Source organism: Herpailurus yagouaroundi, unplaced genomic scaffold (assembly GCF_014898765.1).
Source record: "Herpailurus yagouaroundi ecotype Mexico unplaced genomic scaffold, PumYag 182, whole genome shotgun sequence".
NCBI classification, from domain to species: domain Eukaryota; kingdom Metazoa; phylum Chordata; class Mammalia; order Carnivora; family Felidae; genus Herpailurus; species Herpailurus yagouaroundi.
The window spans coordinates 49,978,419-50,005,122 of record NW_024412413.1 but is presented as its reverse complement, the minus strand read 5'-3'; the positions used below and the strand labels follow the sequence as shown (position 1 = coordinate 50,005,122).

The following is a 26,704-nucleotide window of genomic DNA, read 5'->3' as shown; positions in this document are numbered from 1 at the left end:
GGGGGGGGGCAGGGGAGAGAGGAAGGGAGAGGGAGAGAGAGAGAATAAAGCAGGGCTCACCTGGGGCTTGTGTTTTTATCTGAAGCTGGGCTGGAGCTCACCAGAAGCAGAGCGCTGGCTCACCCGAAGCAGGGCTCATGTTCAAATGATGTGGGGCTTGGGCTTACCCAAAGCGGGGCTGGTCCTCACCAACTGTGAGATCATGACCTGAGCTGAAGTCAGATGCCCAATTGACTGAGCCACACAGGCACCCTCCTGAATATATCTGTTAAGTTCATCTGGTCCAGTGTGCCATTCAAAGCCATTGTTTCCTTGTTGATTATCTCCTTAGATGATCTGTCCATTGTTGTAAGTGGGGTATTAAAGTCTCCTACTCTTATGGTGTTATTATCAATGGGTTTCTTTATTTTGCTATTAATTGGTTTATATGTTTGGGTGTTTTCAAGTTGGGGGCATAAATATTTACAATTATTATATCTTGTTGATGGATAGACCCCTTAATTATGATATAATGCCCTTCTTCATCTCTTGTTACAGTCTTTGTTTTAAAATCTAGTCTGCCTCTTAAAGGCAGCATATAGATGGGTCTTGTTTTTTTTTTTTTTAATTTTTTTTTTCAACATTTATTTATTTTTGGGACAGAGAGAGACAGAGCATGAACGGGGGAGGGGCAGAGAGAGAGGGAGACACAGAATCGGAAACAGGCTCCAGGCTCTGAGCCATCAGCCCAGAGCCTGACGCGGGGCTCGAACTCACGGACCACGAGATCGTGACCTGGCTGAAGTCGGACGCTCAACCGACTGCGCCACCCAGGCGCCCCAAGATGGGTCTTGTTTTTTTATTCATTCTGGTACCCTATGTCTTTTGATTGGAGCATTTAGTGCATTTACATTCAGAGTGATCACTGAAAGTTATGAATTTAGTGCCATCGTGTTACCTGATGAGTTGGTGTTTCTGGTGATATTGTCTGATCCTTTGTAGACTTTGTTGCTTTGTTCTTCTTCTTTTTTTTGTCCAGAGTTCCCCTTAAAATTTCTTGCAGGGCTAGTTTAATGGTCACAAACTCCTTTAGTTATTGTTTATCTGATAAAGTCTTTATCTCTCTTTCCATTCTGAATGACAACCTTGCTGGATCAAGGATTCTTGACTGCATATTTTTCCCATTCAGCACATTGAATATTTCCTGCCACTCTCTTCTGGCCTACCCAGCTTCTGTGAACAGGTCTACTACTAACCTTATGTGCCTACCCTTGTAGGTTTAGGACCGTTTGTCCCTAAATGCTTTCAGAATTCTCTCTTTATCTTTGTATTTTGCAAGTTTCATTATGTTATGTCATGGTGTTGACCCGTTATTGTTGATTTTGAGCAGAGTTCTCTGTGCCTCTTGGACTTGAATGTCTGTTTCCTTCCCCAGATTAGGGGAGTTCTCAGCTATAATTTGTTCAAATAAACTTTCTACTCCTTTTCCTTGCTTTTCTTCTTCTGAGACTCCTATGATGTGGATATTGCTTCATTTCATGGAATCACTTAGTTCCCTAAGTCTCCCCTCATGACTTACTAATTTCTGTTCCCTCTTTTTTTCAACTTCATTATTTTCCATAATTTTATCTTCTATTTCACCTCTTCTCTCCTCTGCTTCTTTAATCCTCATTGTCACTGTATTCCATTTGTTTTGCATCTCACTTATAGTATTTTTTATTTTATCCTGACTAGTTCTTAGGTCTTTGCTCTCTGTAGCATGTGTTTCTCTGGTGTCTTCTATGTTTTTTTTTCAGGCCCAGCTAGGAGTCTTATGACTGTTGTTCTAAATTCTTGTTCAGCTATATTGCTTAGATCTTTTTTGAGCCAGTCCCTGGCTGTGACTTATTCTTGGCTTTACTTTATGTGTGTGTGTGGGGAGGGCGGGTGGGGGGGAGGCGTTCCTCCATCTTATCATTTGGCTACATCTGTCTTTTGTGTGTTTTAAAAGCCTGTTATGTTTCCTGCACCTGAGAGTACTGCTATATTAAAAAGGTGTCATACACTGTCCAGGGCCTGGAACTTCAGAAAGTGTTTCTAGCGCTTGCTGTGTGCACTCTGCTGTTGCATTTTTTTTTTAATTTTTTTTTTAACATTTATTTATTTTTGAGACAGAGAGAGACAGAGCATGAACAGGGAAGGGGCAGAGAGAGAGGGAGACACAGAATCGGAAGCAGGCTCCAGGCTCCGAGCCATCAGCCCAGAGCCAGACGCGGGGCTCGAACTCACGGACCGTGAGATCGTGACCTGAGCCGAAGTCGGACGCTCAACCGACTGAGCCACCCAGGCGCCCCTCTGCTGTTGCATTTGAGCTGCTCTTTCTCATGGTCAGTCCTCTGCAGAGCTCCTCCCTCCTTGCAGTGGTGGAGCATTTGGACCTTTAACTAGGTGTGCTTTGATTTGTTTGTTGAAGTACCCCTGGAAAAAAACATTGGGGAGAAAGCCTGATCCTTAAAAAAGAGAAAAGGAAAGGGGACAAAAAATATCAGAGAATCAAAAAACTATAAGGATTATTCCAAAGAAGAAGAAAGAAAAAAGAAGAAGAAAAGAAAAACAAACAAAAAAAGAAAAAAAAAGTCTAATCCAAAAAAAGGAAAAAAGGAAATAAAAAAAAAACAAATAAGAAACTAGAAGACTGATTCAAGAAGAAAAAAGAGAAGAAGAAAGAAACAAAGCAAAAAGAACTATAGGTGTCATTTTGAAGTTCCGGATTTTCAGTGTACTTGGTTCATGGGGGGTGTTGGATGCGCTGGTCTTCTAGAGGAGAGGTCTGCTGCTTTGGCTTAGAGTCAGTCTTGTCCCAGTAAATAAGCAGTTGCCAGGCATGGGGGTGAGTGGATTTGGATTTGGCATAAGTGGGTTCTGCATCCATGGGCAACCACTGTGTTGCTCTCTGAATTCCCACCGTGCTGGTATTGGGGGAAAATTGTGCCTCCCCAATCTTGTCTCCTCTCTGACTGTGGATCTCACACACCTTCTGTTCAGACAGACATCACAGAATAGCGAGGGCAGTAAGCTCACCCTGAGCCACAACTCTCCTGCGTTTTTTCCTTGGTGGGTGGCTAGAATTCAAAACCCAAAATCTTATGGAGCACCTGGGTGGCTCAGTTGGTTAAGCAAAGAACTCTTGATTTGAGCTCAGGGCATCATCTCACAGCTTGTGATTTTGAGCCCCACGTTAGGCTCTGTGTTGACAGTGGGGAGTCTGTTTGGGATTCTCTCTCTCTCCCTCTCTCTCTGCCCCTCCCCTGCTCATGCTCTCTCTCTCCCTCTTTCTCCAAATAAATAAAGAAACTGAAAAAGAATCTTAAAGGACTCCCTCCTCCAGAGTAGGGCCCCTCGATGCTATGTGAAGTCTTCTCTCCCTGAGAAACAGCCCCACACCTGCACAGTGCATTAAATCTATGGTGTAGCACTGCTGAAAGCAGCAAAGGTTATATTCTCTCTGGGTGTGCCTCTGCACCCTGCTGATGAAAGGCCTTTGGCTAGTGCCTGCAGTGTCTTTTGTCCTTGGAAGGCAATAAACCCTCTTCCAAAAGTCCTCCAGGAAGGGGACTATTCTCTCTCAGTGCACCCTTGAGACTGCTACACCCTGCTATGCTCTTCAGGGCCAGCACCCTCCTCCCCAGGAATGCACACCATGGCTCTGCTCCAGAGAAAGTTGCACTCTTCCAAACATCAGGGTTTGAGCTTCAAATGCCGTTTGCAAAAAAATAACTGGGACACTCAGTACTTCTCTGTGGTCTAGAGGGGTTTTCCCCTTGTGCTAACTCAACGCCACACTTTCTCAATCCCTTCTCTTTCTCTCCCTTTTGTCTTTCCACAGAAGGTTCCGAACCTCTCCTCCACAGCACTACCATTTTTCTCTCCCCCAATTCACTTCCACACACCTCATACCTACCAAGCTGTCTCCCTCCAACTGTGGAGATCCTTCTGTCAGTCCGCAGATCGATTTTCTGGGTATTCCAAGCGATCTGATCTGAACACAGCTGTGTTTGAGGGACAAGGAAAGCCCAGAGTCCCCCTACTTCTCTGCCATCTTAACTTTTCCTTGTACCTGATTTCCTCAGCAATGAGCTGTGACCAGCAAAGCTCATTAGAGACTCAATGTCCAGGATTCTTGCTGGAAACTGGTCACATAGGCTTACTTTCCTTAGCATACACTAAAATTCTAGACTCCCAGAAAGAAAGCAGGTGTTCAGCATAGATCACGTGGTTTGCACAATTTTGTAGAGTAAGCCATTAGTATCAGTTCTTGGAATGGTGGGAGTTGTCCTGAAATCCAAGTTCCCATGTGTCAGTCAGAGGGTAAGCTTGGTAGCAGGCCTTTCTAGAAAGAGGAATTTTCAGGCCTGCTGTGTTTACTCCTTTCTGCACAGGTAGGTTGCTCTACCAGCATAAATTCTTCCATGCTCTTCCATGTGGCTGGCCCATGACAACCTTGGCCCAGTCTATCAGCAAATTGGACATATCTAGACAGAAATGCAGATAGAATGGCTTTTGCCAGACTGCAGAGTATCAGAAAGGGAGGTCTGGTGTAGCAAGTTCTTGTCTTATATCCATGTGCTAGTCAGGCTTGATGTGGTCTACATGACTCATGTCTCAGCTTTGAGTTGATTTGCATCCCTTGGCCCATGAAACTTGGCTAATCCTCACAAGGTTGTGCTCTTCTAGATGCCCTTGGTACCTTCGAACTTGTATATGGCCCTTATCCTATGTTGTATCACATCTCAGCTCTACTGGAGACAGAGTTATTGTTATGTGAGTAGAAACAGTCTTGCTGACTCCCTTGGACCTACTAGTAAAGGCAAAGGACATTTGATTGGTGGAACAGCTTCCAGGCTTGGACTTCACTCATTAAGAAAATAAAACTGCACATGCTCAAAAAAAAAAAAAGCCAAACAACAACAACAACAAAAAATCTTCAATGGCTACAGAGGTCCTGGAGCTACTTCTGAAAGAACAGGTCTAGTTTGGGATGTTAGACTAAGGTAAGGGGATTGAGAGAGAGAAAGAAAAAGGTAACTAACCCCTTGCTGGAATTGGGATAGGAGAATAGATTTAAAGGAAGCAGACACTGAAGGGTTTTGAGGAAAGGATCCTTAGGACAGCTGCTTTGGGTTGTACACTGTCAGGTCTGTTAGTTGCTTATTTGAAAGACTTCAGTACATTTATACATTTCTTTTCAATATTTAAAAATTTTCTTCGATGTCATCTGATGTGTTTAAGCGCAACGCCATTCTGAAACATGAGGTGGTCTGCATTTGTTGCCTGGCTGAGTTTGTTTTTCTATCATCTATTCCCTCAGCTTCTCGAGGACAGGAAACGTCAAGGATACTTTGCACATTTTGGATACTAATAAAGATGTGAAGTAATGAATGAACACATGCATACATTATTTGGCAAAAGAAAAGGAGAGTGATGTTGTTTTGTAATATGCCCAGCAATCAGGATCTAAGTAATGCCAGAAAGGATTTTTTCTGGAAGGAGCAAATTAGTTGTACCAGATGCCAAACCACACTCTAAATGAGCAAGGGGTAAAGGTGAGAGAGCTGGGAACAGGCAAAAATTTTAGGCATAGTTCTGAAGCATTTCAAATGATGTAGCGGCAGGATTTTGAAGAGCTCTAAAAGGACAGCAAATATTCTAATCCAGTATCGAAAGTAACTCGGATGTTTTTGAACAACGCAATGCAAGACTTGTCTAAAGCAGTCTAAAGTAAAGTCACAGCCAATTGGCTAATGTAAACTTCGGCAATAAACTAAAAAGGCCTTTATAAAGACCCAACCAAATGATTTTTTAAATTTTCAGACAATTTTGCTATGAGCTGGCATTAAATTTCATTTCACACCTGCTACAAGCAAAGAGATCTTACCAATGCAAAGATATTCTTTCGGTAAGAATGTTTTTTCTAGGAAAAGAGAATGGCTGGATAGTCTTTGTTTGACAGGAATAAACAAAAACAATGTCTGGTTAAATACCATTTGATTCCTGACAGAGAACTGAAAGTGTGGGTAGCAAGTTCCCAGAAGAGATCTGAGGCTAATTAAAGTTTATCAGAAAATCCTTTAAGCATTTATATTCAGGAATGGTAATTTTTTCCCCAGAAGAATTTGTAAATAATGTTATAAAATGATTTTTGTAATCAGACCACGTCTGGGCATTTTTTCCATATTAATAAAGAACATAGCTGATTTTTTCAATCATATCAGTATTCACAGACACATGTTGTGCATATAGATCTTCAAATGTAAAGGAAGCTGTCATATGTCATCCGAACTGTTATAGTTGGAAAAAGAATGACTTCAGTCACCATAGGGGGAGGGACACGGAACGTCTCTTGTCTCGAGAATACGTCATTCATTATCAAGTGTAAGTAGGCACATTAGGTAGATCCCTTGCTGCAGGTTGCTATCTTTAGAATAGCCACAATAATTATAAGAAAGAGGGGTGGCTTATGGAACCCAAGGGCTAGAATGCAGCTGGGCCTTGGGAAGGTTGCAATAGTTGCCTGGAAACCTGTGGGAAATCCTGAGTACTCTCTCTTGTCTCTTGCTTCTTTCTGTGCATCTGTTGCCTTCTTTCTTGGGGAACAGCTTTTCCTGTGTCTCAGCCCAGTGGAAGATGGCAGCCAGCAGTTTCCATGTTCACAAGGTCTAGCCACATTGAGGGACCAACTTTCATTCTTGCTCCCAATTTCAGATTTCTAGGAGGTTGGGGCTTCTCACTTGCTCAGCTTGGACCATTCCCATTCCGCTAAACTGAGACCAGGGAATTCAGTTGTATCATATAAAAAGGTCTGCTGGGTCCTCCCGATAGATTGGGAAGTTCTTGGAGAAGGAAGAATTGTTGTAAGTGGGGCAAACATACTCCAAAGTGTATGACATTAGGCTTGATCAAAAGCAGGGATTATTATTTAAAAGTTCAATAAAGCAAGACAAAAACCTGTTAACTACTGAGCAGCCTTAGAGAACAAAAAGTTTGAAACTATGGAGTGCCTAGGTGGCTCAGTCAATTAAGCATCCAACTCCTGATTTTGGCTCAGGTCATGGGCTATGTCATAGTTTACGACTTTGAGTTCTGCATCGGGCTCTGTGCTGGCAGTGCGGAGCCTGCTTGGGATTCTTTCTCTCCCTCTGCCCCTCCCTTGCTAGTGCACACTCTCTATCTCTCTCTCTCTCCCAAAATAAATAAATAGACATTAAAAAAATTAAACAAAATTTTGATCTTAGCTCTGGAAGGTTCAATAGGATGTCATACTCACAATGGCTCCCCAACCTGGACAATTACGAGAAATGGATTTAGATTTAGATGTTTAGATTTAGAAATAAGTTCCCTGGTTCTCCTTTAAGATTCTGATTCGTTAAATCTGAAATCTGCATTTAAAATCTTCTTTACTGATGCTATTAATTAAGTAGATTTGGGGACCACCAATCTACTGTATACTCTGGCTTCTGGATAGCAAAGATCTTATTTAAAGGGTTTTCAGGGAAAGACACTCATAATCTGAAACATTTCTTCTTATTTTTTGACCTGAGAGTCAGAAACTTTTTCTTTACAACCAAATAAAAATTTCCACCTACAATGAAAGGTTCAAAGCATGTTTTGCCTTATATTTATTCTATGCTTATTCTTTCCTAGCTTCTATCCAAATCCTTCACACATTTCCAGTTCTATTATATGTGCATTATTCAAATCCAACTATGTATATCTGGACAAAAACATTTCCCTTTTAAAATATGCTGGAAATTTTGCCAGACCACTGTTCAGTTCTCTTCAGGGCCTGACACCATCCCAGAAGCAACTTCAATCTTACTGGCTAGTTCCAGCCTGGATTTTGTCTGGGGGACATGCTGGACAATGCCTGGATGTTCTCTGGAGCAAATGTAATTTGAGGGGTGAATGCACTTTCAGGGAACCAAGTTCGCTATGAGAGAAGCTATAATATCTGGCATTGGACAAAGTAAGGAGGTCAGAGGCAGCAGCTTACAAGAGATGTCTGATGCTGGAGTCATCAGAACAGGCTAGAAAATATGAGTGTGGGGTGTGGCCAGGTAGGATGGCCTGGTATCGCTCAGGGAACAAAGGAGACTTCTTGGGGTGCCCTCTCACTCAGGCTGGGAAGCAATGGGCAGATTGGCCCTGATGCCAGGTATTAGAAACTTACCATTTGGTTGTCACTTTATGCAATACTTGCTTGATTTCCTATATCTCTTACTGACTTCTGTCCACTTTTCTATTCTATAACTCATGCAGTCTATTAAAAATTCTCTTGGACTTTTCTAGTTTATTCTTCCAGTATCTTCATTCTGGCATGTTAATCCTGTGGTGCACCATACAATGGCACATGAGTCTTTAGTGGAGAGGCTCAGTAATACTAATTGATTTGATTTTTCAGTGCTTTCATTTTTTTTTTCCAGGAAGTACAGAGGTACAAATAAGTAGGGGGTGTACAAATAAGGGGAGAGAAAGAGGGGGCCATGAGTATGGGCCTTTTAAAACAACATCTCATTGGGGTGCTGCAGTGAATTTTTGAGCACCATGTTTTAAGAATAGGCTTTGGAGAAAAATGATGGAAACATGTGAAGGACTGAAGAGTTGAGGCCCATGTACATGGGTTAAGAGAATCGGGGTGGTTGACTGAAAAGTTGAGAAGTCTGTGGGGTGCGGTCATATGGAAGCATAATCTGTGGGAATATAGTTTTGAAGGTGGTCTTTGCAAAGACATGACACATCTTCCCAGGGCATCAATTTATGTAAATATCAGTGTGGGGGAGAAGATTATTTTTTTAAGTTTATTTATTTTGAGAGAGACAGAGATAGCACAAGTGTGGAAGGAGCAGAGAGAGAGAGAGAGAGGGAGAGAATCCCAAGCAGACTCTGAGCCGCCAGCACAGAGCCTGATGTGGGGCTCAAACCCACGAAGCCACGAGATCATGACCTGAGCCCAAACCAAGAGTTGTCCACTTAACCGACTGAGCCACCCAGGTGCCCTGGGAGAAGATCATTTTTGATGATCTATGACTCCGTCATAGCTATATGATGAGAGTGCAAAATTCTCACAAATTGTTAACATAAAACACAAAAGAAATGTTAAGCTTTCATCTGAGTTGCCATGGTTTAGTTTTTTGAATCCTGGGTATACACATTTAATTTCTTTAGCCGTCTAGAAGCACCCAGTTTTCAGTTACAACATGGAGGAAGATGGTGACCAACTTCTTACCAGCTCAAAAGAACTAGAATTATGGGATACACAGAGGATTTTTAACTTCAATACAAAGGAGGACTTTCATCAGGGTGAATACAAACACATCAGATCATCAAGTGAATTTAGAAACAAGAATATACTTCTTACCTTAAAGAAAAGGGTAACGTGGAGCGGACTGGATATGCTGCCCTCCAAACCTTGGGTGTCTTCTCTCTGAGATGGAGTCTCACCTGGGGGGTGTGCTTCCTTCTTCTGATGAGCCTTCTTTGCTGAACTGGAATCATGGTGAACACACTTCTTGCTAATGATCTCAGAGGACAGGGCTGAGGCAAAATTTCCCAGAATGTTGTTATATTTAGACCTATCTGGAAGCAAGTTACCAGATTTGAATGGAGTATTTTCATATCAAGAAATTCTGATTCCAATTGCAAAAGAAATAGCATGGATTTAAGTGAAAAGTGAATGTCATACTCTTTTTTAGTCTCATCTTCCAAAAGTAACTACTGATAACACTTTCTTATACATCCTTTCAAATATTTCACGTGCATGAATGAGATACATGCATGCGCACACGCACTCATGATCCTATTATTCACATTTCTTTACCTTGCTTTTTTCATTTAAAATGTGCAGAACATTTACTATACAATTTCCTACGGCATCTTTCCTAATAGCTACAGACAGCTGCAGAGTATTCCACCCCGTGGCTGTACCGTTCGTTACTTAAACAATCCCGTATTTCAGGAAATTTAAGCTGTGTGACAGATGTAGCAAATTGCTTATGAATATCCATTCTTCTTTCTGATGAAGACAACTCTGATTTTGTTCAAAACAGCAATATTCTCGGGGCGCCTGGGTGGCTCAGTCGGTGGAGCGTCCGACTTCGGCTCAGGTCATGACGTCACGGTCTGTGAGTTCGAGCCCCGGAAGCTCTGCACATGGAGACTGTTTTTGAATTATTTCTGTTATAAATAAAGTTTCAGTCACTGCCCGTTTGCCTGATTATTTCCTCAGACGAAAGAATCACGTGTGGGGCGGAAGTTTGAGAAGTAGCCAGTGGATGAGACAGTGTTTGGGGGTGGGGAGCAGCCATCTTTTTGGGTGTATTCCACAGTCCAATGACCCTCCGGATTTTGTTGATAATACAAGTTGACTCAGTGGCACATCGTGCAGCGCCAACATAATTCTTGTAGTTACTCATATCCCTGTTTCTTCCTGGCTTCCTTCCTGCCTGTCTGCTCCTAGCACTTTGTGGCCAGAAGTCAGCCTCCTGTCTGTGTCTTTGACAGTCTGGATGTTATCGCCATTTGCATTCCGCCCGGGTCTGTTCTGATTATTTCAGCACGACTTGGTCAAAGGAGAAGAGCAAGCGAAGTCAGTGCCTCTCATGGGGAGACAGTTCATCCAGGCTGCAGGCAAATTTATTTCTGTTGCATCTTGATATCCAAGGTGGAAAAAATTGAGGTCACACATCACAGGCAGGCAGAAAACAGAATTCTCAAACGTTTCGAAGCCATTTCACTTTATTGAAAATATATTGCAGCGCAGGGATGGGCAAGGGTGATCATCAAGATACTTAACAATCATAAAATGTGGATGTTCCTTATCAGAATGGACACTGGCATTAAGCAACCGGCAAGGCTGCCCTGGTGTGTACCCCCTATCAGCTGGGGGACAGGGAAATGGGATTCTCCTTTTTTATCCTCAGGAACTAAATTATGAAATTCTCGCCAGCTGGACTTCCCTTCAGCAGGTGCTTATCTCTCCTAACCAGTCTATGAGAAAGAATCTTCCTAAATCCCCCTTAAAAAAAAAAAAAAATCTCTCTTTGATTATATCATCAGTGGATATTTTTTCTTAAAGGTCCAAAAATTCTAACTTGGGTGTATTAGAACTCTTTGGGTTGCAAGCAAGTAACAGAGCCTAAGTCAGATTATATTCAACATAAAGGGGAAGTTTTGGGGTTCCATGACTAGGAAGTCTAGGATGGAAACCACCAGGTATGTTTGGATTCAGGCTCAATGGTACTGTTAAGACTCTTCAGTGATTATCTCTGTTCTTCTTTGGATGCTGGCCCCATTCTTTTCTTTGGCACGTGGTCTTCTTCCAGACTAGTGGTCAAGGCCAGTCTCATGGGTATGTGACTCTCATGCTCACAAAGGTCCTGGCACTGGAAGGGACCTGAGCACAGGCATGTGAACAAGCCCATCCCTGAGTAACTGAGCCAGACTTGGATCAGCAGAACCCCCCACCTGGCTTATGAACAATAATAAATGCTTGCTGCGTTTGAGTTTGGGGACACTTTGTTATGTAGTATTACAGCAATAGATAACAAATCTAGGTGACTGTTAATACTCTCCCAATGCTTTACCAACCATTGTGAGACTTTTTAAAACAGGCACTCTGTGGTATTCCCCTTTCTGTTCCCTAGCAGTACTTAGCACAGCACCTTACACTTAGCACTTGGCCAATAAATATTTGTTGGGACAAAATTACCCTCCATTACTTCCTTATTACTCTGTTTCTCTTTTCAGTGAAACGTCCTAAGTGACTTTTCTGTGGTTAAGGACATCATCCCCATTTTACTGGGCTTCTGACCTGACCCCTCCATCGAGGCTGTTCTGGAACTACTCGCCAGTGCCATCTGTGCTGCTTACTGGTTATGATGGTCACCCTTCTTCCCTTCCCTTACTTGGCATCTCCACAGCTTTAGGTACAGTTGGTTCCTTCTTTCTTTAGAGGGCACTTTCTTTTTTTGGCTTCTGTGGCACCACATTTGCTTGGTTTTTCTTTTTGCTGGCTACCTTTCTGCAGGCTCCTTTGATGGAGCATCTTTCTTCTTAATATAAACAATTGGACCTTGGATTTCTTCTTTCCTTTTCTTTCTGTTCTTCTCTCCTTTGGTGACTTCAACTATCCTCTTGGCATCAAATACTATTTCTATACTCATCACCCTCAAATACTTGTTTCCAGCACAGACCTCCCCAAAATCTGTCTGCTTGCCTGGCGACTCCACTTGGGTTCCCAGATGATATTTTATTTATTTTTAAATGTTTATTTATTTATTTATTTATTTATTTATTTATTTATTTATTTAGAGTGAGTGAGTAGGGGAGGAGGAGAGACAGAACCCCAAGCTGTCGGTGCAGAGCCCAACACGTGCCACAATCTCATGACTGTGAGATCATGACCTGAGACAACATCAGGAGTCAGATGCTCAACCGGCTGAGCCCCACAGGTACTCCTCCAGAGGATATTTTAAACCTAATACCACTAAAACAACCATTCTTTGTGGACCTCCTCACTCTGCTCCTATTCCTTAGGTCCCATTGCAGTAAGTGGCACCACTACCCCATCCTGTTGGGCATGACAAAAATCTAGGCATTATCCTTGTTTCCTCTATTTCCTTTACTCCAACATTTATCTCTCTGAAAGATCTACCAATTCTACTTCAAAATCTATCCTGCATTCTTCTACTTTTCTACGTCTTTACTATCCCCTAATCCAAGACATCATCATCTCTTCTCTGGAGGAATATAACAGTTTCCATATTAATTCTCTATCTTGCCTCATCATCCATTCTTCCCATTGCAGCCAGAACACAATATTAAAACATTGTAGATCAGATTATGGTTATGTTATTCTTCCGACTTAAATACCCTTCTTGTCTGAGTTCTTCTAAAACTTGGGGGAAAAAAATCCAGTCTTTATCCCTTCTTAGGAAGGCCTCATCTTATGACCCTGTGCTCAACTTTTAGCATCTTCACATCAGCAACAACTCTCCAGCCACACTAAACTTCTTTTGGCTCCCTGCAATTGGTTCCTACTGTAGGTGCTTTGCATTAACATCTTTCTCTGGAATGTGTTTATTATTCCTTGATCTTTGCATGACTGTTTCTCATCACACAGATCAACTTTATTTTTTCTTCTTTTTATTTGAGAGAGAGAGAGAGAAAGAGAGATAGAGAGAGAGAGAGAGAGAGAGAGAGCACGAGTTGGGGAGAAGGGCAGAGGGAGGGAGACAGAGAATCTCAAGCAGGCTCCATGCTCAGTGCAGAGCCCCATGTGGGGCTTAATCCCACGACCCTGGGATCATGACCTGAGCCAAATCAAGAGGTGGATGCTCAACCAGACTGAGCCACTCAGGCATCCCCAGTGTTAATTTACCTTCAAAGAGAGGCCTTTCCTAGACCCACTCAATCTAAGTTTACTACAAAGTCACTCTCTTACCTCCTCCTACTTTTACATCCTGGCATAACATTGATCACCCTCTAATACTGTTCTTGGCCTTGTCTCTTTCTCTGTCATATCCCAAGGCCTAGTATTTTCCCACATTTTCTCAAATGTGGTGGGCTCTCCCTACATATTTGTTGAATGAAAATGAGAAAAGAAATGTTGAATAGTGTGAAAGGCTGAACTTACCTAATTTTCCTTTCATTAAGAATGGTATTTATAACTCAAACCTGAAAATAGCACTCTGACAGTTTTCCACATAATCCAACATTTTGAAGACAAAAGTTCAGTTTTGATTTAGAGTCTTTTATTCTTTTTTTTTAAATCCATTTTTTAAATGTTTATTCATTTTTGGGAGAGAGAGAGAGAGACAGAGACAGAGAGAAAAAGGGAGATACAGAACTTGAAACAGGCTCCAGGTTCTGAGCTGTCAGCACAGACCCCAACATGGGGCTCGAACCCACAAAATGTGAGATCATGACCTGAGCCAAAGTCTGATGCTTACCTGACTGAGCCACCCAGGCACCCCAAGAGTCTTTTATTCTTGATGACAATGAGATGCTGAAAAAAGAAAGCAAAAGAGGGGGTAAAAACCCAATTCACTAACTTTAGATAAATAATTGCTATTGCATATATATAAAATTCTCAAAAATAAAATGATTATTGGAGTTGGCAGTCAACCAAGATTCATATAACCATCAACCTCCTCTCTCTCTCTCTCACTCTTTTTCTCATCGCCATTTCTTGGGTGGATGTTATGGAATTTTAAAAGAAGAAAAATTATCCAAGTAAATGTGATGCATATGACACCTGTAATGCATATTACACCTGTGAGAACTGTATAAATCAGGAGATAGACACGTATCCATGCTCCCTAGTGGCAGCTAATACGTTAAGAAGAGAACTTCACTGTGATCAAACACAAAGCAAAACACCGGGAAATACCATAATAGAATTATACCATTATCAGGAAAAGCGTGACTGTGTGGTAGCAGTTGGAGACAATGAAGAAGAGTCACACATTTTGGAAAAGGTGGATGAATGAGTTAGATAATCTGATGACATAACATGCATAGCACAAAGGCACTAAGATCAATAGAAGATGACGCCATTTGCTTTAAAAACCTTTTCAGCTCCAATAAATCAGATGTCTTAACAAAAGTCAGATGGATTTTCATACTGTTGTCTTCGCTAGTGTAAGAGCGGAGAATGAATAAAGCTTTCCACCGATCCTTGCAAATGCTCCAGGGGCCCCATTCAGTGCAGAGTAAGATCAGCACCCCCTATAATTAGCCATTTGCTCTGAATCGCAGGCCACAGATAAGCTTTCCAGCAGCCCTTGGAAAGGCACGAGAGCCCTCAGAAAGGTGACCCTGCTGGCAAATTAAAAGCATCTAAGTGGATGTGCACACTTTACTTGAAGAAAGACATAAATTAGTCATGATATTTATTGCAGGACAAAAGAATCCCCAGTTATCTTCTCTAACCAAATATCTGTCTTGGACTGTTGGAGAAACTGGACAGGACAATGAGTCAATAACATTCACACTGCTGAGTGGCCTTTTTGGTGAGCTCCTTGTCAAGAGTTTGCAAAAGGCTACTGAGGTGGGTGATGTCACCACCTGTTTCTCCATAATAGCTGGGGTCTTCAGCTAAGAAAAGAAAAGAAAAGAAAATGCTGGACTCTGTGATTGTATACACCCCAGTATTTTGGAAAAGCAAGTGTGGTTAAATCAACATATAACTCATTTTCTTTTTTCTCAACCTCAGTCATGACTTTTTTGACTCTTAGGTAAACAGGTCTACTGTCATTTTAAATTGGAAATGCATTCTGAGTTCAGAAATTAAGTGTATTTGGCCCAAGACCTCTGAAATGGATTTAATTCAAATATTGTCTTCTTTCTCAGCTCAGTCTTCCTCAGGCTGGATGCTTCCTGGGACGAGAGGGTGGTTGCTGCTCTCTCTTTATATCTCTTCGTCTGGCTTTTCCTTCTCTCCCTCTACAGCTTGCCAGTCAGTTTCTAACTCCTCGAGGGTAGCAGGACGGCAGGATGCTAGGGTAGACTGGGTCTTCATGGGCTTTTCCACAGCCGGGGTCTGCTCTGCTTTCTTCCTCTTCTTTTGGGACAGGCTGATGAGTCTAGAGCACAGCTGGTGAAGTATGGCTGTGGGCCACATCCAGCATGCTACCTGTATTTGTTAATAAAGTTTTAGTGCAACAGAGACATGTGTATTTATTTATGGATTGTTTATGGTTGCTTTCATGCTACAAACAGAGAGTTGAGTAGTTGTGACACAGATCATACAGCCCTAAAAGCCTAAATTATTTATTATCGGGCTCTTTCCAAAACAAGTTTGCTAACTGCTTTGTCTAGAGTTTGAGCAGTCGTTTTTAACTTCTTCTGGAACCGGTAGACATCCAACTTTCCCCTCCAGCTTCTTGCTGATAGTTTTCTTCCAGCACTGCGGGAGGTCCTATTGCTGACCCTACTTTGGCTTTCTCCCATGGCCCGCATCTGTCTAAGGGAAACATTCATGCATCCCTTGCCTTAAACTGCAGAACAACAGGCGACCTATTCCTACATTTCTACAGGCTTAAGGTAGAGTCTTGTGGGTAGAGGGCGTGGTGTAGGCACTCATAGTATGTTAATAGCTCTACACAGGAAAATTTCTTCATAAATCCTTCCTTTGCCTATCTTTATTCGGGCTGAGCATCTCAATATCACTTTTTATATATGGTTTTTATATTTTCTTTAAGTTGGTTTTAAATATTTCCTTTATAAATTCTGTACACTTACAGTGTGTCAACATCCTATACCTACAATATGGAATCCCATATCTACAATATGGGTACTTCAGTTGAAACTTTGGTTAATATGCTAAAAATATAGAATAATCTATACCGCTTGGGAAGTAGATATTCACCTCTGTAGTTAGATTAAAAGAATTTGATAAAAGGGTTTCACCCAAATATTTCCCTGTTATGGGTTGGACACTCTACCATTTGGGACTCATTTCTTTGGGTTGTTATTCCAATATGGCAAGCTTTTAAAGAACATATGCCTCATGTGACATGAATTTACATGAAAGCAGAATTAGCAAAATGTTTCCAAGTTCCAAACCATTTTCAAATTAATTCAAAATCTTAAACACTTCCTTTAAAAAGTTCTCCATGAAGCATATGAGAAAAAAGTAGCTTTCTGAAAAAAAAATAATCTTAAATATATTTTTGAAATTAATTTTAAATGTCATAATGCTCAACTATGTAAAGATACGTTTTACTTTTCTAATTCAAAAAAACAATAAGTGATATGAGGTATTTCACTTTCTTTAAATAAAAGTATAAAATGTTACAATATTTTTAAAGTGACATGCTTTGAGTAGACATATTTTTAAAAATGTAGACTGAAATTTAAAAATACAACATGAAAAGAGATGAATTTTGTTTTTCAAAATCTGATGCTCACATTCTTAACATTTGAGCCATAAAAATTAACTGGGAAATTTTAAAATAAATTTGTTTCTCCTGCCATAATTATCTGATAGGACAGAAAGAGTTAGGCTGTTATTTTTAAGCACATCTCTGCAAGTAGCATATTCCAATATGCAAGGTCTCCATTTCCATTAAGTTTAAAGCCAAATTGGGTGCAAAAGTTGCTGCATTTTTTTAGCATTGATTTTTTTTTTTAAAAAGCACTAGAAACATCTTGATGCAGTATATACATTTTGATCAGATGCATGTAACGTATGTATCTGATGAAAAGAACCAAGTGATGCACTTGCTGAATTAATATAGTATGATTCTAAGTTGGGGCTCCACATCGACTTAAATTTCAATGCTTTTTTTCTTTACAAGGGTCCATTATAGGTAAAAGACAAATGACAAAAAATAAACACTATAAAACTGTACAGCAGTCAAATCCACCACGGTGGCTAGGGCTAGTCACCTTTCTGCTGACAAAACGGTTTGAGTGACTGAGCCTTGAGCTCACTTTATCTGATCTGAAAAAAACAGACAAATAAACTCACAATTGGGGGTTTTCAACTGTTATTTTCAAGGTAAAAAAAAATCAATGAATTACTTTATTGATTGATTTTTTTTACAAGTTTCATGAGACCCAGGTGGCAAGTTTTGCCTTCTAACAATGGGGTGACTGTTGGCGGTCTGGGTTGGGGGAGCCTGGGAGAGGCTGGTAGAGGAAGAGGATGGCAGTATTGATGGCATCAATGTGACACGTGCATGTCACCAATGGGACAGGGGTGCATGTGCCCCTGGAGATGTGGTTCAGAGTCTAGAGAATAAGAAGATTTAACATAATAGCATAGCAAGTATTTGAGACATTATTTTTACCTGCAGGAAAAAAATATCAAATTCTTTATTAGAACAAATACAAATATATTGCGGAATAGAAAGCTACATTTCTATAGAATTTCACGGTAAAATGTATCATCCCAGGTCTTCTAGAGGTTCCTGCTCAGTTCAGAGCTCTTTTAGTGGAAAAGGAGAGACTCTCTGAGGAAGGGATTTTGGAGGAGGAATTAATCTGGGTCCAAATTGCCCCTACTTTACTTCCCAGCCAAATGACCTGATCTAAGTAGATCTCAGATTCTTCACTTGTGAATGGGGATGACCTAATTTTTCTCTAGGAAATGCTTCCCACTCCACTCCAACCCAGTTTTAGGTTTAAAGGGTAGAGTCTATAAGGCCAGGGATGGGCTAGGAAGTTTTCCCCTTCACTATGGGGTGACGACAGCACCAGAGAGAGAGAGAGAGAGCTGGGCTGAAATGTGAGTGAGGAAACCTGGTTCAAGAGTGTAAGAGTGGGGAGGGAAATGGAGGCATCCAGAGCCAGAGCACTGTTCTGAAGGCTTAGGACCAGAAATACACAAAAACGTGAAGCTAGTGCGTTTTTGAAGGGTTGGGCATCACTGCCTAGAACCAGCTCATCCTGCAGCTGTTGTGCTAGGTCTCTGGGAAGCAGTAGGTGATTGGATGGACTGTGTCTGAAGCAGATGATGTAAAATGGCGGCCAGATCCAGCCAACATATATGTTTTGTTCAGCCCACAGACTTTTGTTTGTTTGTTTTTAACGTTTATTTATTTTTGAGACAGAGAGAGACAGAGCGTGAACAGGGGAGGGGCAGAGAGAGAGGGAGACACAGAATCGGAAGCAGGCTCCAGGCTCCGAGCCATCAGCCCAGAGCCCGACGCGGGGCTCGAACTCACTGTCCACGAGATCGTGACCTGAGCTGAAGTCGGGCGCCCAACCGACTGAGCCACCCAGGTGCCCCTTGTTTGTTTTGTTTTTAACTGAACCACTTGGCTATATTTAAAAAAAAATTAAAGTATTGCCATGAAAATCAGATTTTGCCATAGTCTCTGCCATTCCCTGTGTCTCCTCACTACTGAGAAGTCGCCAGTTTTAGTTGTGTTTCTACTATTTCACCTTGTTCATTTCCTTTATTTACCTTATTAACCTGTCTGGCCTCAAAGGTATTTAATTTGACCCTTAGTTTATTTATTTTTTATATATTTTTAAAGTTTATTTATTTATTTTGACACAGAGAGAGAGACAGACCGAGAGAGCGTGCGCGCACGCAGGGGAGGGGACAGAGAGAGAGAATCCCAAGCAGGTTCCACACCGTCAGCACTGAGCCCAATGCGGGGCTCAAACTCATGAACTGTGAGATCATGACCTGAGCTAAAGTCAAGAGTCAGACGCTTAACCAACTGAGCCACCCAGGCGCCCAACCCTTGGTTTAAAAGGACAGGACAAGAATGGACAGGGCAAATAATCTCTTAGGTTTTCTGTAAAGATTGCTTAAAATAATATACAACATGCCTGGATGGAGCTTGGCAAATGTTAAGTGTTCAGTGAACACAGGATCCGCCCCCCCCCCCCCCCCCCCCCGTTTCCTTCCTAGTCACCATTTTGCCTCAGGTATATTTTGGGGCTGTCGGGAAGTCATAGGCTTGCATGGGGGAGAAGAGAGATTTCTGCCTTTAAGCATATACCACTTGGCATTTTACAGGAGAGATAGGCAATGTCATTGTGTTTGGCTGTCAGAATGAGCTGTTAGATTCACAGTGATTAAATACTTGTTGATGGCGGGTCAAGGTTCTAATGACTGGGGATATGACATCCACTGGAGTGTGTTTATGCCAGATAAGCTGTTCAAGCAAAACTGTATTTAGTCCCGCAGTCACCTTGAGGCTGTCCACCTTCAGAGGGAATAGAAGGACAAATGTTAAGTGGAAACTCAAACTGCTCAGTCTCACAAGGTACTTTTTGGTTCTGTCGTTGGATTTTGCACTTTGCTTGAACCAGAGAAATGATGAAAAGATCACCCTGGGCTCTATGTTTACTATCGAACATGAAATGAGACTGTAATTGGATCTGTCAAAGGAGTCCATTTTACGAAAGAAATAATATAGGGGCGCCTGGGTGGCTCAGTCGGTTGAGGGTCTGACTTCAGCTCGGGTCATGGTTTCAAGGTTTGTGAGTTCGAGCCTCGTGTCGGGCTCTGTGCTGACAGCTGGGAGCCTGGAGACTGCTTCAGATTGTGTCTCCCTCTCTCCCTGCCCCTCCCTAGCTTGTGCTCTGTTTCTCTCTCTCAAATTAAGAATGAATGAATGAATGAATGAGAGAAAGAGAGGGAGGGAGGGAGGGAGGGAGGAAGGAAGGAAGAAAAATGTACTCTACCTCTCCCCCACCACCAACACTCCAGGGACAAAGGAGCCCAGAGACAATCTCAACAAGTGTGCGGTATATTGCCTTTGAGTCTAAAATGTGGTGGTGAAGAGAAGTTTACAAAGTTAAGAGGAAAAAGTGACCAACACCAGTCTGGGAATATTTTTATACCTCTAGATTTTTCTCTTCCCCAGATTACTAAAAGACTAGACCATAACAAAGCTATATCTGTCAGCAGGGCCCATTTTACGTCTCAATTTACAAAGTCTGTAAAAACATAAACTTCATGATGAGATTCTGCTTATTTGATTATCTCTATTCTTGGATAATTCCTAACTACTTTAAAGACAAAACGCAAGACTTTCTTTTGCATACCATATTTGTTTTTGTTTTTGTTTTTTTTGTTTTTTGTTCTTTTTGGAAATATCGAAAAGCATGGGAAAACTAGTGATTACAATTTTAACAGAATTTGGACACATAACACCTAGCAATAATAGCACATATCTGCATTATTACTGGTTCTCAAACTGTGCTGTACATAAGGATCCCCCAGAGGCAGTGATCTGCAAATAAATGTCTAACAAGCCTCAGCCCGGGAGAGAGAAAAGCCCTGCACTGTAGCATTTGCCGATTTTCATGGTGTAAATATTCTCACCATGGCAAATGTCAGTCTACCAACATAACATCAATTAGCTCACAAATTCCTACTGTTCCTGAAATTTTAACTATTTAATTCTGCTATTCAAAGTTGGTACTTACCAGCGGCACGACAGCATTGTCCCACTGGGGACAATTCCAGCTCCCACTGGGGAGCTTGGGAAGGCTGATATATCTGGACTCCATCTCCAAAGATGCTGATTCAGTAAGTCAGGGGGTGGGGCGGAAGAATTTGCCGGGTGAAGGAACGCCCTGCATCTACCAAGTGGGAGGTGATGCTCAGAGCAGCATTTCCTACGTAGGTTTTGTGGAGGTCTAGTTTAGAAAATGATAATAAATGTTTCAGAGGGAAAATAAATAGACTTCGGTGGTCAAATGTTGGGAAATGGTAAGGCAAGCAAAGTTCAAGAAGTTTTCTCCAGTGCAGGGCGTGTTACGCTCCAATATGCTCTTCTGTAAGGTGATCCATCAATGAGAGGGGACCAAGGACGGTGTTTTGGAACTTTATGTGACCCTAGAGCCTTTTTCCCAGGCACACTCTTCTTAGGAATGATATTAGTATATACGCTTCCGTCTGTAGAACTAGCGTTAGATCTCCGAGTCGTGGGATTTTGTAAACAATTTTGTCTTCACAGTATGGGGGGTGAGGCTGTATGCCGCAGACTTTTCAGAATAAAGTAGAAACTCAGTGAGTAGCACATGGGAAGTCCTTTGTATAAATATGACCTTTGCCACCTCTTTCAGTACCAAACTGAGGCAGTGAGGGAATAGATACGGAGCTCTTCAGCGTTCTTGATGCCTGTGGCCGAGAGGAGTTTGAATTATTCAGTTCCCAAATTTTACAGCTAGAAGAGGCCTTAGAGATTACAGTCAGAGAATTTCAGGGCTAGAAGAGATTGGAGAGGTCATCTGGTCAAATCCTCTTTTTTTAAACATATGAGGAAGTAAAGGCCCAGGGGGATTAGGTACCTTTCCCAGTGCTGGGGCTAAGACTGTCTGAAGACGTCCACTGCTCTTTTATATTGAAATCTCTTCCCTTTCTTGGAAAAAGTTCAAGATTCCAGCCGCCTCTGATGCCTGTGTGAGCAAACGGTTAGGGGGCTCAAAGTCCAAATGCCCTACTCGGAGCTGTTTTGGAATAATCCTCTTAAATTAAACTGGATATCTGCATCCTTTGAAATCCTGATTAGCCAGGGGTGTTTGATTCTGATAACCCACGAGGGAGGAAATTATGCTCTGAGGTCCAGCAGCTGCCAGAAGTCAAGCTGTCAGAGTCATACCAGCTCACGAGGTCTCTCTCTCTCCATTCGATCAGCAAAACAGCTAGGAACAAAGGCATGGAGGGGAGAGCTGTATGAGGAAATACCGCAGAAAGCTGGCCTGTGTCCAGCTCTGTTCCTGTAAGGGCAATAATATTTTCTGATGTTACTTAATTAGAGTGAAATAGAAATATCAAACAAAACACCTGTGATGGGTGACAGTAGAAAGCTCCAGATCTGAGTTACCCACGACAGAATGTTCTTCTGTACTCATGTCAACAACGCCGTCTGCTTTGCATTTTACGTTCATTCCGCCATTGAAACATGATCTGGAAGGGTGTGGCTGAGTTCACGAAATAGAACAATTCTCTTAGCTCCCTCTCAATACCCCCCACCACGCTCCCAACCTCATATATAAGCCACAGGTGACTCAGGAAGTACAAAGATTGCTATTGAGGTGACACAGTTAAAATCAACAAGGCTCACTCTTTCCCCTTATTGATTAGACACATTTATTGAGTATCAGGTCTGTGCCAGGTACTGTGCTAGGCTAGGACACTGACAGCAGCATGCCTGGTGCCCGCTGGCACGAAGCTAGGCGTCTGTGTAGGAGACGGTGTAAAAAACAAAAAAAATCTATGGGAAACTACCATTCATGATAAATGCTTTGAATGGAAGGTATCTGGTACTATGAGTGGGTATCACATGGCAACGTGACCTTGACCCATGCTTCTCGGACCCTGTGTGATAGAGGATCAGTTTTCCTCTCTAATCTGTCATGGACGATACTCGTATCACTTGGCGCCCTGAGAGACTCACCACATGAGTTAGATAACATTTGGCCTGGTCCTTTCCCTTTTCAACAAGATTTGTCTACTGATCGCGTGTTTGGATGTCATAATTAAAATACTGTCAACATTTCTAAAAGCTCATCTCTCGATTTCTGCAATGATCTCATTATGGACAGCTTGTGGACCGGCACTGAACTGTGGACCTAGACTATCAAATCAAGGAAGTCTTCCTAGAGGAAACAACTTCTGCTTAGTGATCGGACGAAGGCATAGGCAAAACTGAGATGGGAAGGCGAGTCCATGTTTGAGATGGCAGGAGAAAGCGCATACCGCTGGAACGTGAGAAGGAGTGGGGGAATCAATCGAGATGAGTCAGCTGGAAAATGCCAGGCCTGTTCTGCTTTCTTCCTGGCAAAGGGCAGCTCTGGGAAGGTTTTAACCAGTGGACTGCAGTGTGGGTGGCACATTAGGGGGACAGAAGTGGAGGTGGGGAGATCCAGTAATGGATGGCCATGCATTGGCCATCGCTGGCCCTTCAGTGGCCCAGGCAGCTGGACCCAGGGTGGGGGCAGTGGGCGTGTGAGAAGTGGGATACTGAGAAGGGAGGTAGGATTTGGTGGTGGAGTGGGTAGGGGGTTGAAGAATGGTGGGGGGGCAGGTGGATCTTCTGGAAGCTCACTAATCATCCCAATTCTTCACTCTAAAGCAGACAAGGAATATTGTTTCTTTTCTGTTCAGGATCCGAGGAGCCTCTTTACCCCTTTGGCAGTTTCCTGACGGAATGGAAGCCCAGTTCCCACGTCCAGAGGCCCGGTCAATATTTTTAGATATTCTTCACAACTGCCTTTCTTTCTCCTTTTGACTGTCCATTTATGGGACTAATCGAGCTCTTCCTTTATATATAAATTCTCTGCAAGATGTTCCCTCAGTGTTTCCCTTAAGGCACGAGTTCTAGAAAATGCAAGTACTGGAGAAAATCGGAATCCCATCAAAGAATACATTTGGGAAACACTGCTAGGCAGAACCAGACTTTTTTTTTTTTTTTTTTTTAATGCAGGACTTCTCAGAGCATTTAACATGCTAATGTACATTTTCAATTTCCAAGAGGAGAAACTGAAAATATAGTGTTTTAAACTATAGTCCTAAATATAGTGTTTCCTTATTCAGTTGTGGAGTCTTTTTTTTGCCAGGAGCATCTATTAGGCTAGTGTTCTTTGGAACATTCTTCAGGAAAGAATGCTTCCTGGTGACTAGAGAAGCCTTATCCTCAGCACTGGAAGATCAGTTCTGTTTCACATATTTTGAGGCAAGAAGAGTTTTTTTGTTTTGCTTTGTTCGTATCATTAAACAACCTAGGTCCATTTCAAAAGGTGCTCTTACTGCAATTCTAAGTGAGTCTTTGGCATCAGGAATAACTCCTGCCCGGTATCTGACTAAGCTTGTAGTTCCAGCTCCGTGGTGACACTTGCTATGCCAGCTCTAAGGGTCGATCAGGGGCAGCAACTGATGTGTCTGTCGGGGGTGATGTGTCCCACCCAGGCAGTGAGTCTGGAAGGGAGAACGTAAGAGTGATGCCCTGACGGACTCCAGTGACATCTGTGAAACAGCAGTAAATTTTCCACCCGAGCCGAATGCAGAGTGACGGTCGTCATCAATGACAGCTACGTCTGCTGAGGCTGCCCTTCTCCCTACCCTTCCTTCTTCCTGGCGGCTGAAGGCAACCAGGGAGAACAGCAAAGAAAAGCCTTTAAAAAAACCTTGGCAGATGAGTTTTGTGCACCTGTAACACCTGCATTTGTAAGCAGGTGATCTGGATCAGGACCTCTCAAACTTCCGGGTGTCAGGAATCACCTGGGGGATCATATTAAAGATGCAGGGTCAGATGCAGTCAGTCTTTGTGGGGTCAGAGATTCCACGTTTCTAACGAGCTCCCAAATGAGGCCAGAGCTGCCGTGAGCACCACCCACTTGCAGCAGCGACGATATATATTTCATGCGTTCTCAAATTTGTGCCTGAAAATCCCTTGGCCCATTTTCTACAAGCTGCTTGTGTCTGGGCTTCACTTCTAGAGAGTCTCATTTTGTAGATCTGGATTTTTATCTTGTCCCTGTACCCTCATACACTTCAGTGTGCATTTCTTAAAAATAAGATTATCCGTTACCTCTTCCCCCACCCCCCCCAAACCTAAATAAATAAATAAATAAATAAATAAATAAATAAATAAATAGATGTAAGTTCTGGCCCAGGCCAAAGAGGGCAGGCGTTTAATACTATCAAATTATCTCAGGCCTAAGATAATAGGATATGCTGTGAATTGTGGCTCCCCACGGTGGGTGCCACGCCTGAGGCCTTTTAATTAGAGGGTCTTCAAACCACGGCATAGCCCAAGTTCCTTGCAGTCACCCACACACCCTTTCACCCCTGCCCCCAGCTCCTCTCAGCCTCCTCTGCCCCAACTACAGAGTCCTTGAGGTGTTAGACCTCCCAAACGTGACGTTTCCTGTCTGCAGCTCCCTCCCTTCCCCTAACACAACCACCGTGCTTTGCCACAAAACACAACCACAACCGGTTATTAGGCCCAAGAGGTGATCCATCATCCACTGAGACGGATGTTTAAATGCTGGTTGTGAAGGCCAGGTGACCCTGTGAGGTGTGAAGCTTGCGAAGTGGGAGACAAAATCTTGTCTGAACTACCTGGTTGATGATGCTGGTCTGCATCAAAGATCACACCCGGAAAACTAGGGCTGTTGAGAATCTGTAGCCGGTGGTAATCAAGTACCATCCTGGTATTCAGGGTTCCCTAGGAAAGATAACAACAGCCAAGGTCAACTCAATACAGCTTTCCTTAGAGGTGACTAAGAGACACTGCCTTCCTTCAGGAAGGCACGCTCTCTCCCTTTGTGTTTTGAGGAAGTCGGAAGTCAGATGTCTGACTTTTCTGCTAAGTGGAATCTGGGCCATCAAGGCCACCGTAAGCATAAATGAGGACCTTGGTCAATCCCAGCACGCAGAGCAATGTACAGATCCCGCCCCTCAGTGCTGTCAGGCCCACAAGCTCTTACCTGAACCCCTGGTGGCCAGATGTGTTTCCGAATCCAGATGCCTTTGGATTTTAGAAAAGCAATGCAGAGCACATGCCGTGTATTATGCAACATACCAGCAGAATCTGGGGCCGTACCTCATACCCAAATACACTAATATGTCGGCAGCAAAACTATGACTGTTCACGATCAAGTACAGTAAATAAAGACTAAATAGATTTCCTCAGGAGTTCCAGCAAGGGTGTACAACCACGTGACCTAGGTCAGCTCAGATTTTACTTCCAAAGGACATGTGAAAAAACTTGCAAATTTTTACGTCTTTCTGTATTTTGGTTGCAGATAAGGCACTATGGACTGGCTCAGGGATCTGTTACCGTAGATTTTGATCTGTAGTGCTCCATAACACAGATGAAAAAACAAGTGGCAACTATGAAAATTAGGAAAACCAAATGAAAGTTAGACAGGATGATAAAAGGTGGAATACTGGCTTCTTCTGTCCATTATAATAAATCACATCAGGTGGAATGCTTTGTCAGGATGTCAGGAATCGTGTTGGGTGCTCACCATTGATAATATCATTTATTACACTTCAGATCTTTCTGAGGAATGTACTATTTTATGACCCCCCACCCCCCCTTTTTTTAATAGACGGGAAAACTGAGGATCAGGGTGGGTAAGTAACTTGCCCAGGGCCAGCTGGCTAATAAAGCATAGAGCTGAGAGTAGAACCCAGGGCAGTCTGACTCGAATGGGCTTGAGTCTGTGGTCACGATGCCATTGTACCCAGGCCAAGTTGGAGGGCAGT

The 26,704-nt window shown here is 42.5% G+C and overlaps 2 long non-coding RNA genes across 4 annotated transcripts in view; both read right to left on the bottom strand.

Annotated features, from left to right (window-relative positions):
- The window catches only part of LOC121040791 (uncharacterized), a 141,570-nt gene extending 127,547 nt beyond the window's left edge, over window positions 1-14,023 (bottom strand). For all 3 annotated transcript variants that reach the window (XR_005795444.1, XR_005795445.1, XR_005795446.1), the window contains exons 1-2: window positions 13,965-14,023; window positions 9,374-9,591 (exon numbers count right to left, since the gene is read on the bottom strand). This is a non-coding gene — a long non-coding RNA (uncharacterized LOC121040791). The remainder of the gene's footprint in view (window positions 1-9,373; window positions 9,592-13,964) is intronic.
- An 11,348-nt stretch (window positions 14,024-25,371) lies between these two features.
- The window catches only part of LOC121040788 (uncharacterized), a 59,765-nt gene continuing 58,432 nt past the window's right edge, over window positions 25,372-26,704 (bottom strand). Inside the window, exon 5 of the long non-coding RNA XR_005795442.1 lies at window positions 25,372-25,658. This is a non-coding gene — a long non-coding RNA (uncharacterized LOC121040788). The remainder of the gene's footprint in view (window positions 25,659-26,704) is intronic.